Raw genomic sequence first — 13,031 nt, 5'->3', positions numbered from 1 at the left:
CCTTCCTGGCAGGAGGAGGAGGAGGAGGGCAGGAGCCTGAGGCCCACAGCCCGGCCAGTCCCAATCATAGAATCATAGAATATTTTGGGTTGGAAGGGACCTTAAAGATCATCTAGTTCCAACCCCCTGCCACAGGCAGGGACACCGTTCCCAACTCGTGCCCTGCCATCGGTTCGATGCACATTCGGGTTTCGGGAGCAGCCCTGGCTGAGCACAACACCCTGGTCCAGAGCAAAGAGCAGCTGTAACCTATTACTTATCACCCCCCTGAATCCTCAGGGGAAGAAGATTAAAGGGCTTCTTTCCACAGCCTCGCTAACTCACATTTTCCCTTTAATCCATCTCCTAGTTCCCAAAACTCAACTGGAGGCAGTTGGCTGGTCGGGTTGTGTGTCAAACCCTGCCGCTATTCCAGCATCCCAACGCTGTGAGGATCGAGCGGTGCAGCTGCAAGGGTTCATCCAGTGCTAATCCAGTCACTGCTAACCAACCCCACCGCCCTGCGGTGTATTTGTACAGTATTTTGTAGTATTTTGTAGTATTTAGTAGTATTTTGTAGTATTTTGTAGTATTTTGTAGATAAAGTGTAGCTCTTTCTGGAACGCTTCCACACAACAATCCTAGGACTGGAGTACAGTGAGCTCGTACAACCCAACAGCGCGGTTATAATCATTTCTACTACAGGCTTGTCATTACATGAGGATAACTCTTCACCCTAACTTGAAATGAATTTGTTGTCTCCATGGTAGAGTGTTTGAGAAGCCTCCCAGGGCCGGGAGAGAAGCGTTCTCTCTCTAGTACTGCGCATTGGTATTCATGTGGAAAACAATAACAACATTTGCACTACGCTGCTGATAACTGGCACACAGTACTAGCGTAGCACCAAAATATCTGCTTTAGAAGTAAGGACACAACAGGCAGCAGAGGGAGGGAGCTGAGTGAGAACAGCACAGAAAAACAAGGGCTGGTGTTACCCTGTGTACTTATTTTGGCAAGGTTATAGCACATTGCAAAGCCCTTGGGTGGCAGAGCTGCGTGTTCAGAGTGAGTCCTGATAATTTCACTCAAATCCCTGCATTTGTCATAGTTCCAGCAGCGTACTGTGAAGTTATAACTTGTAATTCCTCTTTTATGTGTTAGTTTTTTGTCTGTGAGGTCATTGGTGAGATGTGATGGGGAATGCTGAGGTATCACACTGATAAAATAGGTTGATAGAACGTATCATCGGGTGAGGAACAAAGAATGGGAGGTTGAGCTTCCCACCCTGCTTGAACATACAGGAACCCTCTGCCATTATTTCTTCTAGTTTGATTTCTGTGTGTCCAGAGTTCTGCAAAACTGGGACAGCTGCAGGTAACCTTTTGTGAGCCCGGGAGGACGATCCAGCTGCAGATCCTGCGCCCAGTCCCACTTTCTAGCACTTGTGCCACTGAGAGGCCTGTTTAAATGGTTTCTGCCCTTCCCTGGGCTTTGCTACTGGCCATGTTTCAAACCAGTGCTGTCACTACCATGAGAAAAAGAGTTTTTCTCAACAGTTGTGTTCCTTTTTGCAAAAGACTTTCCATGCAGCTCAGCTGGGAGCAGCAATCATTCAGTTTAAGATCAATCAGACCGGTCGCCAGCGTTAGCCGCTGCAACGTCCGTAAACGGGTTATCGCTGCTCTGTTTGCCCTTTTCCACGCTGGTAAATGCCCAGTGCTCGCAGAGAGAGGAGATCAAACTGTTGGCAAACATTTCTTTGAGGCCTCACAGCTCAGAACTTCGCACCCACACACTAGCCAACAAATTGGCTTGCGAGCAGCGGTGATTCAGTTTGGCCACACAGGCAATTAGTAACTCTGCTGGTTGCCAGCTCTTTTTATATAACTGGAAATGTTTTGCTGTGAGGGAAGGTTTCAGACAAAAGCATTTCTCTAAAGCCCTTGCAGTTTCTAGATAAGTTTTCTCTTTATCTCCTCTATGTTAAATGAAGCGATGGTGGTTGTGTTTCTTTTGGGTCTCTTAAATTAAAGGCCGTCTTACTCAGTAACCTCAGTTTCCTGCTTATTCCTCTAACAATTAAAATTCAGCGTTATTCACAAGGACAGGAAATGTGCTTTCCACATAGAGAAACTTCATGTGAAGCAGCAGTGACTAAAAAAGTACTTTACAGCGTTATTAGAGAAAATTATACAGAATTAATAATAAAAGGGTGGTATTTCCTGGTACACTTATTTTTTTAAGAGAGGGCTGGATCTGCTCGGGGAGTAGTAGCAGGATGTGGTCTGTATGTTCCCCGTGACAAGTCTATTTGCATTAGCTGCGATATTGCACCACAACGAAAGCAAATACCTTCTCTCCCCTGTTCTCCCTGTGCCCAGAGCCAGGGAGGAATATCAGCTGCCCAGCTCAGCGTAGCTTCACTCTGCTCCAGCAATGAGGAAGAAGTTGCAGCCAGCTCTCTCTCTCTCCCCTGTTTTTCCTTTAATTATCCCATAAAGTTATTTCTTATTCAAATTTTTCTTTAAGGCCTGCTCGGGGGAAAAAAAAAATCATTTAAACTGTGTTTAGCCAAACTGGTGTATGCGTTTAAGCTGTCTTAAACCAGTTCTTGTGGCTCAGTTGTGGTTTTTCACAAAGTATTAATAGCATCATTTTTCATCTCGCTAATGCATATTCCTTCTCATCCTGCTCTTGACCAAAGTAGTGCCTGAATTGCCAAGATTCTTTGAGGAGAAACTGTTTTAAATAGTATCAAGCAGGTCTCTTGGCCCTCTGTGTAAAAAACCCCACCCAGAGTAAACTTACAAGCAGTAGTATAAGCCATTTGTAAAAGGCTTATTTAGATTAGAACGTAGAAACTAGGTGTATGACCAAGATGAATGTGGAGCAAACCGTTGGCTTAATTACATCAGGCCAACAAGTTAATTAGATAACGCACGTATTGCAGATTTAATGAGTAAGTCTTACGCGTCTGTCCTGCTTTCACGCCTTCCTCCTCCACTCCTCTGCCACCCACATCCTCTCCCAGTTGTGCTGGGCATCCACGAATGGTTCAGGTCCCCAGGAGCTCCCATCACCCCTTCCTCTGGTTCGTGTGCTCGTTGGGTGTTGGACTAGATGATTGTTCTAGGTCCCTTCTAACTGAAATATTCTGGTTTATTCTGGTCTAGTCTAGTCTAATCTAGTCTAGTCTAGTCTATGTCTGCACTCATACATAGAGACAGAGACCACTTGGTGCTTGTCAGTGTAACTCCACTGAGCTCAACAAAACTCCATCAATTTATGCCAACAGGGTATTTAATCCATTATATCTTTCCTAAACAATAATAATTCAGCAGGTTATGCTTATATTTTCTTCATCATGATTCGATAGCCAGGGGCTAATTAGTTAAGAATAAGAGGAATGAAGAAGGTTGGTCAGAAACCAATATCCTCTTCTGCCCAAAATGATGTTAAAAAGAAAAGCCCTGATTATTTAGTTATTTATTTCAATTAACTTTTGGGATTAAAATACATTTGTCATCTAGAAGGTTGCCCCAGATCTCTTTCAGACTCAGAAAATGTTATTTTCCTGAAAAAAAAACACTGTCAAGGCCAGCAGATCAATGACCTTGATCGTTTCTGCCTAGTCAGAAATTCAATCTGCAAGTAATTTGCATCACTCTCAAATCAGATCTGTTGCTTAACTTCAAAATGCACCCATTTTTCCTAATTCCCTGTCTTATAGTGTTTTAAATATTTGATGTGCCCAACCGTTCAGAAACAAACCAGGATCACTTTGACGTTGCAAACGCTGAGGATCAGCATCTAAACAACTGTGTGTATCTGCATTTATTTATTTGTGGTGGAGAAAGCTGTATAATAAAGCCTGTGTGGAACTTCATTGGTTCCTTGGTTTTGATGTGGTATCCCATGACCAGGAGGGCGACCAAGCTGGTGAAAGGTCTGGAGGGTCTGACCTACAAGGAAAGGCTGAGGGAGCTGGGGGTGTTTAGCCTGGAGAAGAGGAGGCTCAGAGGTGACCTTAGTGCAGTCTACAACTACCTGAAGGGAGGTTGTAGCGCAGTGGGAGTCGACCTCTTCTCCCGGGCAACCAGCGATAGGACAAGAGGACACAGCCTCAAGCTTGGCCAGGGGAGGGTCAGGTTGGACATCAGGAAGCATTTCTTCTCAGCAAGGGTCATTAGCCATTGGAAGGGGCTGCCCAGGGAGGTGGTGGGGTCACCATCTCTGGAGGGGTTTAAGAAAAGCCTGGACATGGCACTTAGTGCCCTGGTCTAGTTGCCATGGTGGTGTCAGGGCAATGGTTGGACTCGATGAGCCCAGAGGGCTCTTCCAACCTCATTGATTCTGTGATTCTGTGACTCCCACTTGCTGCAGAAGCAGCAATTAGTAAGTGCTGACCAGTTGGAAATGTAATAATGTTCCTTTCGGTACCTGGGGCTGTTGTGATAGGACAAAAATGCTCTAATTTGAACAGACCTGTCTCATTATCTTAACTTATATCAGCTTATCACACTGAGCCTGCGTGGGTTCCTTTTCCCTAAGTTTCCTCTGGACATTTTCCTGTTATCTACAGAAACATTACAAAACCAGAACACACCAAAAGAGAACAATATTTCACGCAGGCCTAAACCACATGTCTTTTGAGCAAGCTACTCCTGCGTTACTACAGAGCGAGCTGCGGATTTGCTTTAAAATTATGTGGAATCCCTTTTATAAACTCAGAAAAAGAGGCTGAAGGAAAATACTCAGCTTCTTCCAGTTCCTCCTCTCCCACGGTGGTAGCTGCAGTCTCCTGAGGCACAACTCCGTGTCCTAACTGCAGGATTTGCTATTGATTCATGCACCGAGTTAATTAGCACCGCGGGAAGGGAAGCTGCTCGTTTGCAGGGTGGGTTTTCCAGGATCACAGAATCCCAGAATCAATGAGGTTGGAAGAGCCCTCTGGGCTCATCGAGTCCAACCATTGCCCTGACACCACCATGGCAACTAGACCAGGGCACTAAGTGCCATGTCCAGGCTTTTCTTAAACACGTCCAGAGATGGTGACTCCACCACCTCCCTGGGTGGAGATGGTGGAGTCACCTGGAGCATCGCATGGGGTTAACTTGGGAAATGTAGCTGATCGAAATGAGTGGCATCAAACTTAATTGCAGAGCTTCTTTCAATTATTGAGGCTGGTTTCTAATCTCTCAGCGCTACCTCGCATGCTTCCCCTGAGGAACTGCCTGAGGAAATAGGTATCATTCATGGAATCAATATTTCTTGCCTGATGCTCCCCCGGGGACCTGTTACTTCACAGGGTAGATGTAACCTCTGCCAGCAGCCAGGCATTGAGATGTGCTGGCCAGGATGGACCTGTGGGACCTGGGGAGAAGGCAGCTGGGGGCCTGGATTTAGGAGGGAGGAGCAGGAGAGCCTGATGCTGCCCGGGAGCCTCTGGGATCATCGAGTCCAACCATTGTCCTGACACCACCATGGCAACTAGACCAGGGCACTAAGTGCCATGTCCAGGCTTTGCTTAAACCCCTCCAGAGATGGGGACTCCACCACCTCCCTGGGCAGCCCCTTCCAATGGCTAATGACCCTTGCTGAGAAGAAATGCTTCCTGATGGCCAACCTGAACCTCCCCTGGCCAAGCTTGAGGCTGTGTCCTCTTGTCCTATCGCTGGTTGCCTGGGAGAAGAGGCTGACTCCTATTTCACTACAACCTCCCTTCAGGTAGTTGTAGACTACAAAATATCATATATTAATATATATAATAACACTTCATCTGATATAGACATTTATGACATACTTTTGACAAATTATTGTCTTTTCTCTGCTTCAAGGGCAGCATCACCAGTCCTGCCACTGCGGAGGCAGCACAAAACCAGTTCTGTTTCATTACAGTTCAATCACTTCTTCTCACATGTGTCAAATTTAAAAACGTCCCAGACAGTTCATCAGAGGCTGCAGACTACGCTGTCTGCTCAACAGCCTTCATCTCCTGTCTCTGTAAGCAGCTGCCTAGTGAGAGGTGGAGGTGGTGGAACTGGAAAACTTGGTTTGAAACAATCGCTTTTCTTCTAGACAACTCTATTATTTTAATTTAACGAGCTTCCGTATTCTTTTAGATACAAATGCTAATCCCTGGTTGCATCCCCAGTCTGCTCTTTGCAGCGTACTCCAGGTAGCATTTCACAACTTGGTGCCATTAGAGCGATTACTGATTTCTTAATTTAGCGTGTGCACTAAAATCTGTAAAAGATAATAACCCCGCTTATATAAAAAGGTTTTTGAACTGTGTCCAGTTGTGGGCCCCACACTTCAAGAGAGATGTTGAGGTGTTGGAGTGAGTCCAGAGGAGGGCGACCAAGCTGGTGAAGGGTCTGGAGGGTCTGAGCTCCGAGGAACGGCTGAGGGAGCTGGGGGTGTTTAGCCTGGAGAAGAGGAGGCTCAGAGGTGACCATTCTATGATTCTATAAAGCCGAGCTCTTCACAGGTCAAGCCCGGTTTGTAAAATATCCATCCTGATGAAGCCACGCTAAAAAGCTGCACGGAAGATCCCAGCTTGGGGAAAAATGTTGCCTTAGCAACTAACTGCCAGCCTGCTTTTGCAGAGGAGGTGGCTGCGGCGATGTTTCCGTGCAGGTTAACTTCATTGCTGCCGCAAAGGCTGAGCACGATTTACACCGAAACAAGAGGTACCCCTGTATTTTCATAGAATCACAGAATGGGTTGGGTTGGAAGGGACCTTAAAGATCATCTAGTTCCAACCCACACCCTCCACCAGACCAGGTTGCTCCAAGCCCCATCCAACCTGGCCTTGAACCCTGCCAGGGAGGGGGCAGCCACAGCTTCTCTGGGCAACCTGGGCCAGGGTCTCACCACCCTCACAGCAAAGAATTTCTTCCTAATATCTAGTCTAAATCTCCCCTCGTTCAGTTTAAAACTGTTCCCCCTCATCCTGTCACTACTTGCCCTTGTAAAAAGTCCCTCTCCTGCTTTCCTGTAGCCTCTTCAGGTACTGGATATCACAAAATCACAGAATCAATCAGGTTGGAAGAGACCTGTGGGATCATCGAGTCCAACCATTGCCCTGACACCACCATGGCAACTAGACCAGGGCACTAAGTGCCATGGCCAGGCTTTTCTTAAACCCCTCCAGAGATGGGGACTCCACCACCTCCCTGGGCAGCCCCTTCCAATGGCTAATGACCCTTGCTGAGAAGAAATGCTTCCTAATGTCCAACCTGAACCTCCCCTGGCCAAGCTTGAGGCTGTGTCCTCTTGTCCTATCGCTAGTTGCCTGGGAGAAGGGGCCAACTCCCACTTCACTACAACCTCCCTTCAGGTAGTTGTAGACTGCACTAAGGTCACCTCTGAGCCTCCTCTTCTCCAGGCTAAACACCCCCAGCTCCCTCAGCCGTTCCTCGTAGCTCAGACCCTCCAGACCCTTCACCAGCTTGGTCACCGTCCTCTGGACTCGCTCCAACACCTCAACATCTCTCTTGAAGTGCAGGGCCCACAACTGGACACAGGATTCAAGGTGCGGCCTCACCAGTGCCCAGTACAGAGGGACCATCACTTCCCCAGACCGGCTGGCTACACTATTCCTAAGAGAGGCCAGGATGCCATTGGCCTTCTTGGCCACCTGGGCACACTGCTGGCTCATGTTTAGCCACCTGTCCATCAGCACCCCCAGGTTTACAGGGTAATTTAAGTTGGAAGGGACTTCTGAACATCACCTAAAGTTTAAAAACCTGAATATATATATATATATTTTTTTTGTGAGATGAAGACTAAGTCTTAAACGAATTGCTGCACGGCACAACGTTCAGAGCAGCATCTCCCTGCCGAGCTGATCTCAGCCCCGGGGATCCCTGCGCCGGGTCCCTCCGTGGCCTGAGGCAGCAACACGGGTGCATGGAGATAAGAAACTTCATATTAATCCAAAGTACTACACACAGTATTAAAGCATACCATTAGGAAACAAAATGAATCAACTCACCTGAGCTCTAGCTCAAGTGTAATCCTTCTGCTGGTTTCCAACTTCTACGCAATAATTTATTACAGCTGTATAAAATATTCAAGCCAGTGCCTGCAGCATTGCCCTGTTAATGCTGTGTCAGCGCTTCAAATGTTGCTGCTGATTTCTCGTTTCGAGTGGCTACGTGATAAATTTGCTTAGGGGAGAGAAGAGTTAAACAGGCTCTGGCATCTTCCCATCTTCTGGGAGGAAGATAGAGCAAACCCTGCTGTGAATTTCTGCCAGGAGGATTTTAAACCCTGCGTGAGACATGCAGGGAGGAGGGAAAAAAAATCTCTCCTTCCCCAGGTTCATCTGTTTCACAGAATCACTCAGGTTGGAAGAGCCCTCTGGGATCATCGAGTCCAAGCATTGCCCTGACACCACCATGGCAACTAGACCATGGCACTAAGTGCCATTTGTTGTTCTCCAGATGGATGCAGAGCCCCAGGGACCCGACGGGGAGCCTGGGAGAGCTGGGTGCCGCTCCCTCCCCGAGCCTGTCTCTGGGTGTCACGCTGGGGAGCGGGTTGAATAAAGCAGATTTTGGGGGCAGGGGCCAAAGCCAAGTTTGCTTTGCCCTGGGAGGAGCAGCCCCGCTGGCTCCCGTGTCCAGGGTATCTCATGGATTACAAGTGTTGGATGTGCCCCAAATTTGCCATTTCTTTCTGGCAAAACAGGAGACACAGAAGCACCCAACATGGCACGATGGTGTCCCTGGTGTTTTCTGCCCTTCTCCTTAAACAGGCTTTTTGGCTCTCACCTCCAGGAGAGGTTTTTGCCCAGGCTCTGCGACAGCAGGTCCACCCTCCCGCAGGCTGTTTCTTCCCACGGGCGTGCAGGTGTTGTGGAAGAGCTTAAAGGCAATTTTAACTGCAAGCAAAATGTCAATGGATGGAGCAGATGGAGCGGATCCGGGTTCCAGTTATAGCACCGTGACGTGCGAGCATCTTCCACCAAAACAGAGAGAACTGGTACAAAAATACCATTTTCAGTCTTTTTCTTTCGAAAAGGGATGTCGCTGACGCCAGCGCACCCTAAAATAACCCCTCGTTTGTCAGAGGCGAGGATTCAGCAATATCCCAAGGAACAGTCTGAGGAGGGAGTTGGAGTGATGGAGCTGGAGACCAGCAACAGGCTCCCGAGAACCCAAAGCCGCCGGTCCTGAATGCACCAGGGGAGACATTGGAAGGGGCTGCCCAGGGAGGTGGTGGAGTCACCATCTCTGGAGGGGTTTAAGACAAGACTGGACATGGCACTTAGTGCCCTGGTCTAGTTGCCATGGTGGTGTCAGGGCAATGGTTGGACTTGATGATCCCAGAGGGCTCTTCCAACCTCAGTGATTCTGTGATTCTGTAATCTAGATTTCCCCCAAGGTATCTGGAGGGAAGGCTGCAATCTGCTTCTCCCTGGCATTTATTTGCTTTGATGGCAGAACAGCCATCAGATTTCTCTTAGCAATGCCTTTTGTTTCTGTCAGTGAAAAATTAATCTCAAAGGGAACGTATTTTTCTCCGGCTCCTTGGTTTTTGTTTAGTAAAATGCCTCAGAGCCATAATTCTGCAGGCTGGAAAATTTCCCCCTCGTCAGCTCCCACCCCACTTTCTCCACTCATGTTACAGAACACAATATTCAAAACCCAACAATATTTTTAGGCATTAGCAATAAACAGAGGCAGCTTCTGCAGAACGTAGAAGGGAGGAGGCATGATGATGGATGGGGCACAGATAAAGGAGATTTACACCCCACCGAGCCCAGATATTTTACCTGTGGCCATACAAACCTGGGGGGGCTCCAGCCCCACAGCCTGCAGGCATCTCACCAGCATTAACAGATTTATATTAGGTTTTATTTCACAGAGGCTCTCCCAAACCCCCCCTTCCTTGGGTTGCACCCACCTGCAGGTCGCCAGCAGCTTCTGAGACCTCCTCGTGTCCATCTCCGACCGCACAGCCTGCGCCTTCAACCGCAAGCTCCGCTGCTCAGCCTTTGCATCCCAGCAAACGAGACTGAGCTCCAAATATTTTTACCTATGGAATGAAAAGCCGGCGTTTCAGTGAGAGGTTAATCTCCCCCCAGCCCTCCTTTCCCCACGGCGAGCTGACAGCCTCGCACGCTTATTTATTTCCAATGAAAAGGATCCCTTTAATTAGCCAATTCACAAGAAAGAGGATCTCACGCGGTAGCTCTTAGGGGCTGTCTGACATTTCTCGAGGATTAGCGGCACCTTAATTATTTAAAACCTGCCATTTACTTTGTGCCCTACATCTCCCGAGTCAATTAAAACACAGAAACGTTGACAAGGGCGTTTCAAACCGCTGCTGCACATCGAGTCACCGAGAACGATCACAGAAAGGCTTATCATAGAATCACAGAATGTTAGGGGTTGGAAGGGACCTCTGGAGATCATCGAGTCCAACCCCCTGCCAGAGCAGGACCAATCTAGGGCAGGTTACACAGGAACGCATCCAGATGGGTCTGGAAAGTCTCCAGAGAAGGAGACTCCACAACCTCTCTGGGGAGCCTGTTCCAGGGCTCTGTAACCCTTACAGTAAAGAAGTTCTTCCTCATGTTGAGGTTGAACTTCCTGTACTCCAGCTTGCACCCATTGCCCCTTGGCCTATCGCAGGGCACAAGTGACAAGAGGTTGCCCCTTTCCTCTTGACACCAGCCCTCAGAGATTTATACCCATTAATAGATCCCTCTCAGTCTTCTCTTCTCCACACTAAAAAGCCCCAGGTCTCTCAACCTTTCCTCCTAAGGCAGCTGTTCCAGTCCCTTCATCATCCTCGTAGCCCTCCGTTGGACTCTCTCCAGTAGATCTCTGTCCCTCTTGAACTGGGGAGCCCAGAACTGAACGCAATACTCCAGGTGAGGTCTGACCAGGGTAGAGTAGAGGGGGAGGAGGACCTCCCTCGATCTGCTGGACACACTCTTCTTAATGCACCCCAGGATCCCATTGGCCTTCTTGGCCCCAAGGGCACGTTGCTGTCCCATGGGTAACTTGTTGTCCACCAGGACTCCAAGGTCCTTCTCCACGGAGCTGCTCTCTAGCAGATCACCTCCTAACCTGGACTGGTGCATTTTATTACTCCTTCCCAGGTGCAGGACTCTGCACTTATTCTTGTTGAACCTCATTAGGTTCCTCTTTGCCCAGCTCTCCAGTCTGTCCAACTCATGCTGAATGGCCGCACAGCCTTCAGGTGGATCAGCCAAACCTCCCAGCTTCGGATCATCAGCAAACTTGCTGAGAAGACCCTCTGTGCCTTCATCAAGGTCGTTGATGAAGATGTTGAACAGGACTGGACCCAGCACTGATCCTTGGGGGACTCCACTAGTTCCAGGTCTCCAGCTGGACTTGGCACCATTGATTCCCACTCTTTGGGCTCTATTGTGTAGCCAGTTCTTAATCCATCTCACTGTGTTCTTCTACCTCACACTTCCTGAGCTTGCTCATGAGGATGTTATGGGAAACTGTGTCAAACGCCTTGTCAAGGTAGACCACATCCACGGTGTTGGGAAACTCTGGGACAGGTCGTCTAGGATGGCTCAGGGATCTTTAACAACATTGTGCAAACACGTTAAGGCAGTCTCATGTACATCAGTCCCCGGAGCCTTTGTGGTGCCTGCTCCGAGGATCACCTGGGGACACCCGCTGCCAAGAAAACGGCCCCTATGGCAGATGTTCCCCGAGCGTGGTTGGACTCGATGATCCCAGAGGTCTCTTCCAACCTGATTGATTCTGTGATAGGGGGATGTTCCCTCATGCCCAGGGTGAAGCAGCCCCCGGGCTGCTGTCCCCGCACGGTCTCTCTAAATCAATTACATCCCTTTAATTCTCTCTCTCACTTCCACCACCGTGGTGCTTGGTCTCACTAGCACACACCGAGGACGAGCTTTATTGAGCAGCGCAAAAGTCCCTTCACAGCACACTTAAGAGCTCGTTTAACCTTTTCCTCAAACGCGCGTTAATAATTGATTTCATCCTCCCTCGCAGGCTGCTCAGCATTCATTTAATATTGATTTTCACTCTTCTCCCACCCTTTCCCCGCTGCGCTCCCGTGCCCTCCCTCCCCTGGCAATTCACACTGCGCCTGCAGCCGCTCATTGATCTCTCCTGCTCCATCCAAGCCAGGATGGAGGACGACCAGCTAATCACTTCTGTCTGGGGTTTTTATTGCACTTATTATGCCTTTATTATTACTTTCAATCAATCAATCAGGTTGGAAGAGCCCTCTGGGATCATCGAGTCCAACCATTGCCCTGACACCACCATGGCAACTAGACCAGGGCACTAAGTGCCATGGCCAGGCTTTTCTTAAACCCCTCCAGAGATGGGGACTCCACCACCTCCCTGGGCAGCCCCTTCCAATGGCTAATGACCCTTGCTGAGAAGAAATGCTTCCTGATGTCCAACCTGAACCTCCCCTGGTGAAACTTGAGGCTGTGTCCTCTTGTCCTATCGCTGGTTGCCTGGGAGAAGAGGCCGACTCCCACTGCGCTACAACCTCCCTTCAGGTAGTTGTAGACTGCACTAAGGTCACCTCTGAGCCTCCTCTTCTCCAGGCTAAACACCCCCAGCTCCCTCAGCCGTTCCTAGTAGGTCAGACCCCGAATGGAAGTAGAAGAACAGGTCACAAAAAATGGCATAGATGCCAGCCTGCTTCTTTTTGCCCTGGTATTTTTGGGGTTCTCTCTCCCCCTCTTTTGCACGGGAAGCACCAGTGCCTACCACAGAAAATCGATGTAAACGTAGGTAGTGTGAGGGAAGAGATACGGGGGGATAACAGATATCAGAGCAAAAGGCAATTGGAAAGGTAGAAATTGCTTTAATATACAATCAAATTACATTGCATTATAAATAAAACATGATAAAATACAAAAAGAAAATAGCTTTATACAATGAATAACCCCAAATTCTTCTTTCTTCTGAACATCTCTGGATAAATAGCGAGGAAGGTACCAAAAAGTATGGCTAGAAACATCGTGAAAACGTTCTTGGAGCCATTTTAATGGCTAAGAGAAGTTATTTGCC

Source organism: Nyctibius grandis (genome assembly GCF_013368605.1).
Source record: "Nyctibius grandis isolate bNycGra1 chromosome W unlocalized genomic scaffold, bNycGra1.pri SUPER_W_unloc_2, whole genome shotgun sequence".
NCBI lineage: Eukaryota > Metazoa > Chordata > Aves > Nyctibiiformes > Nyctibiidae > Nyctibius > Nyctibius grandis.
The sequence above is the reverse complement of the archived record's forward strand: the minus strand, read 5'-3'. Positions refer to the sequence as shown.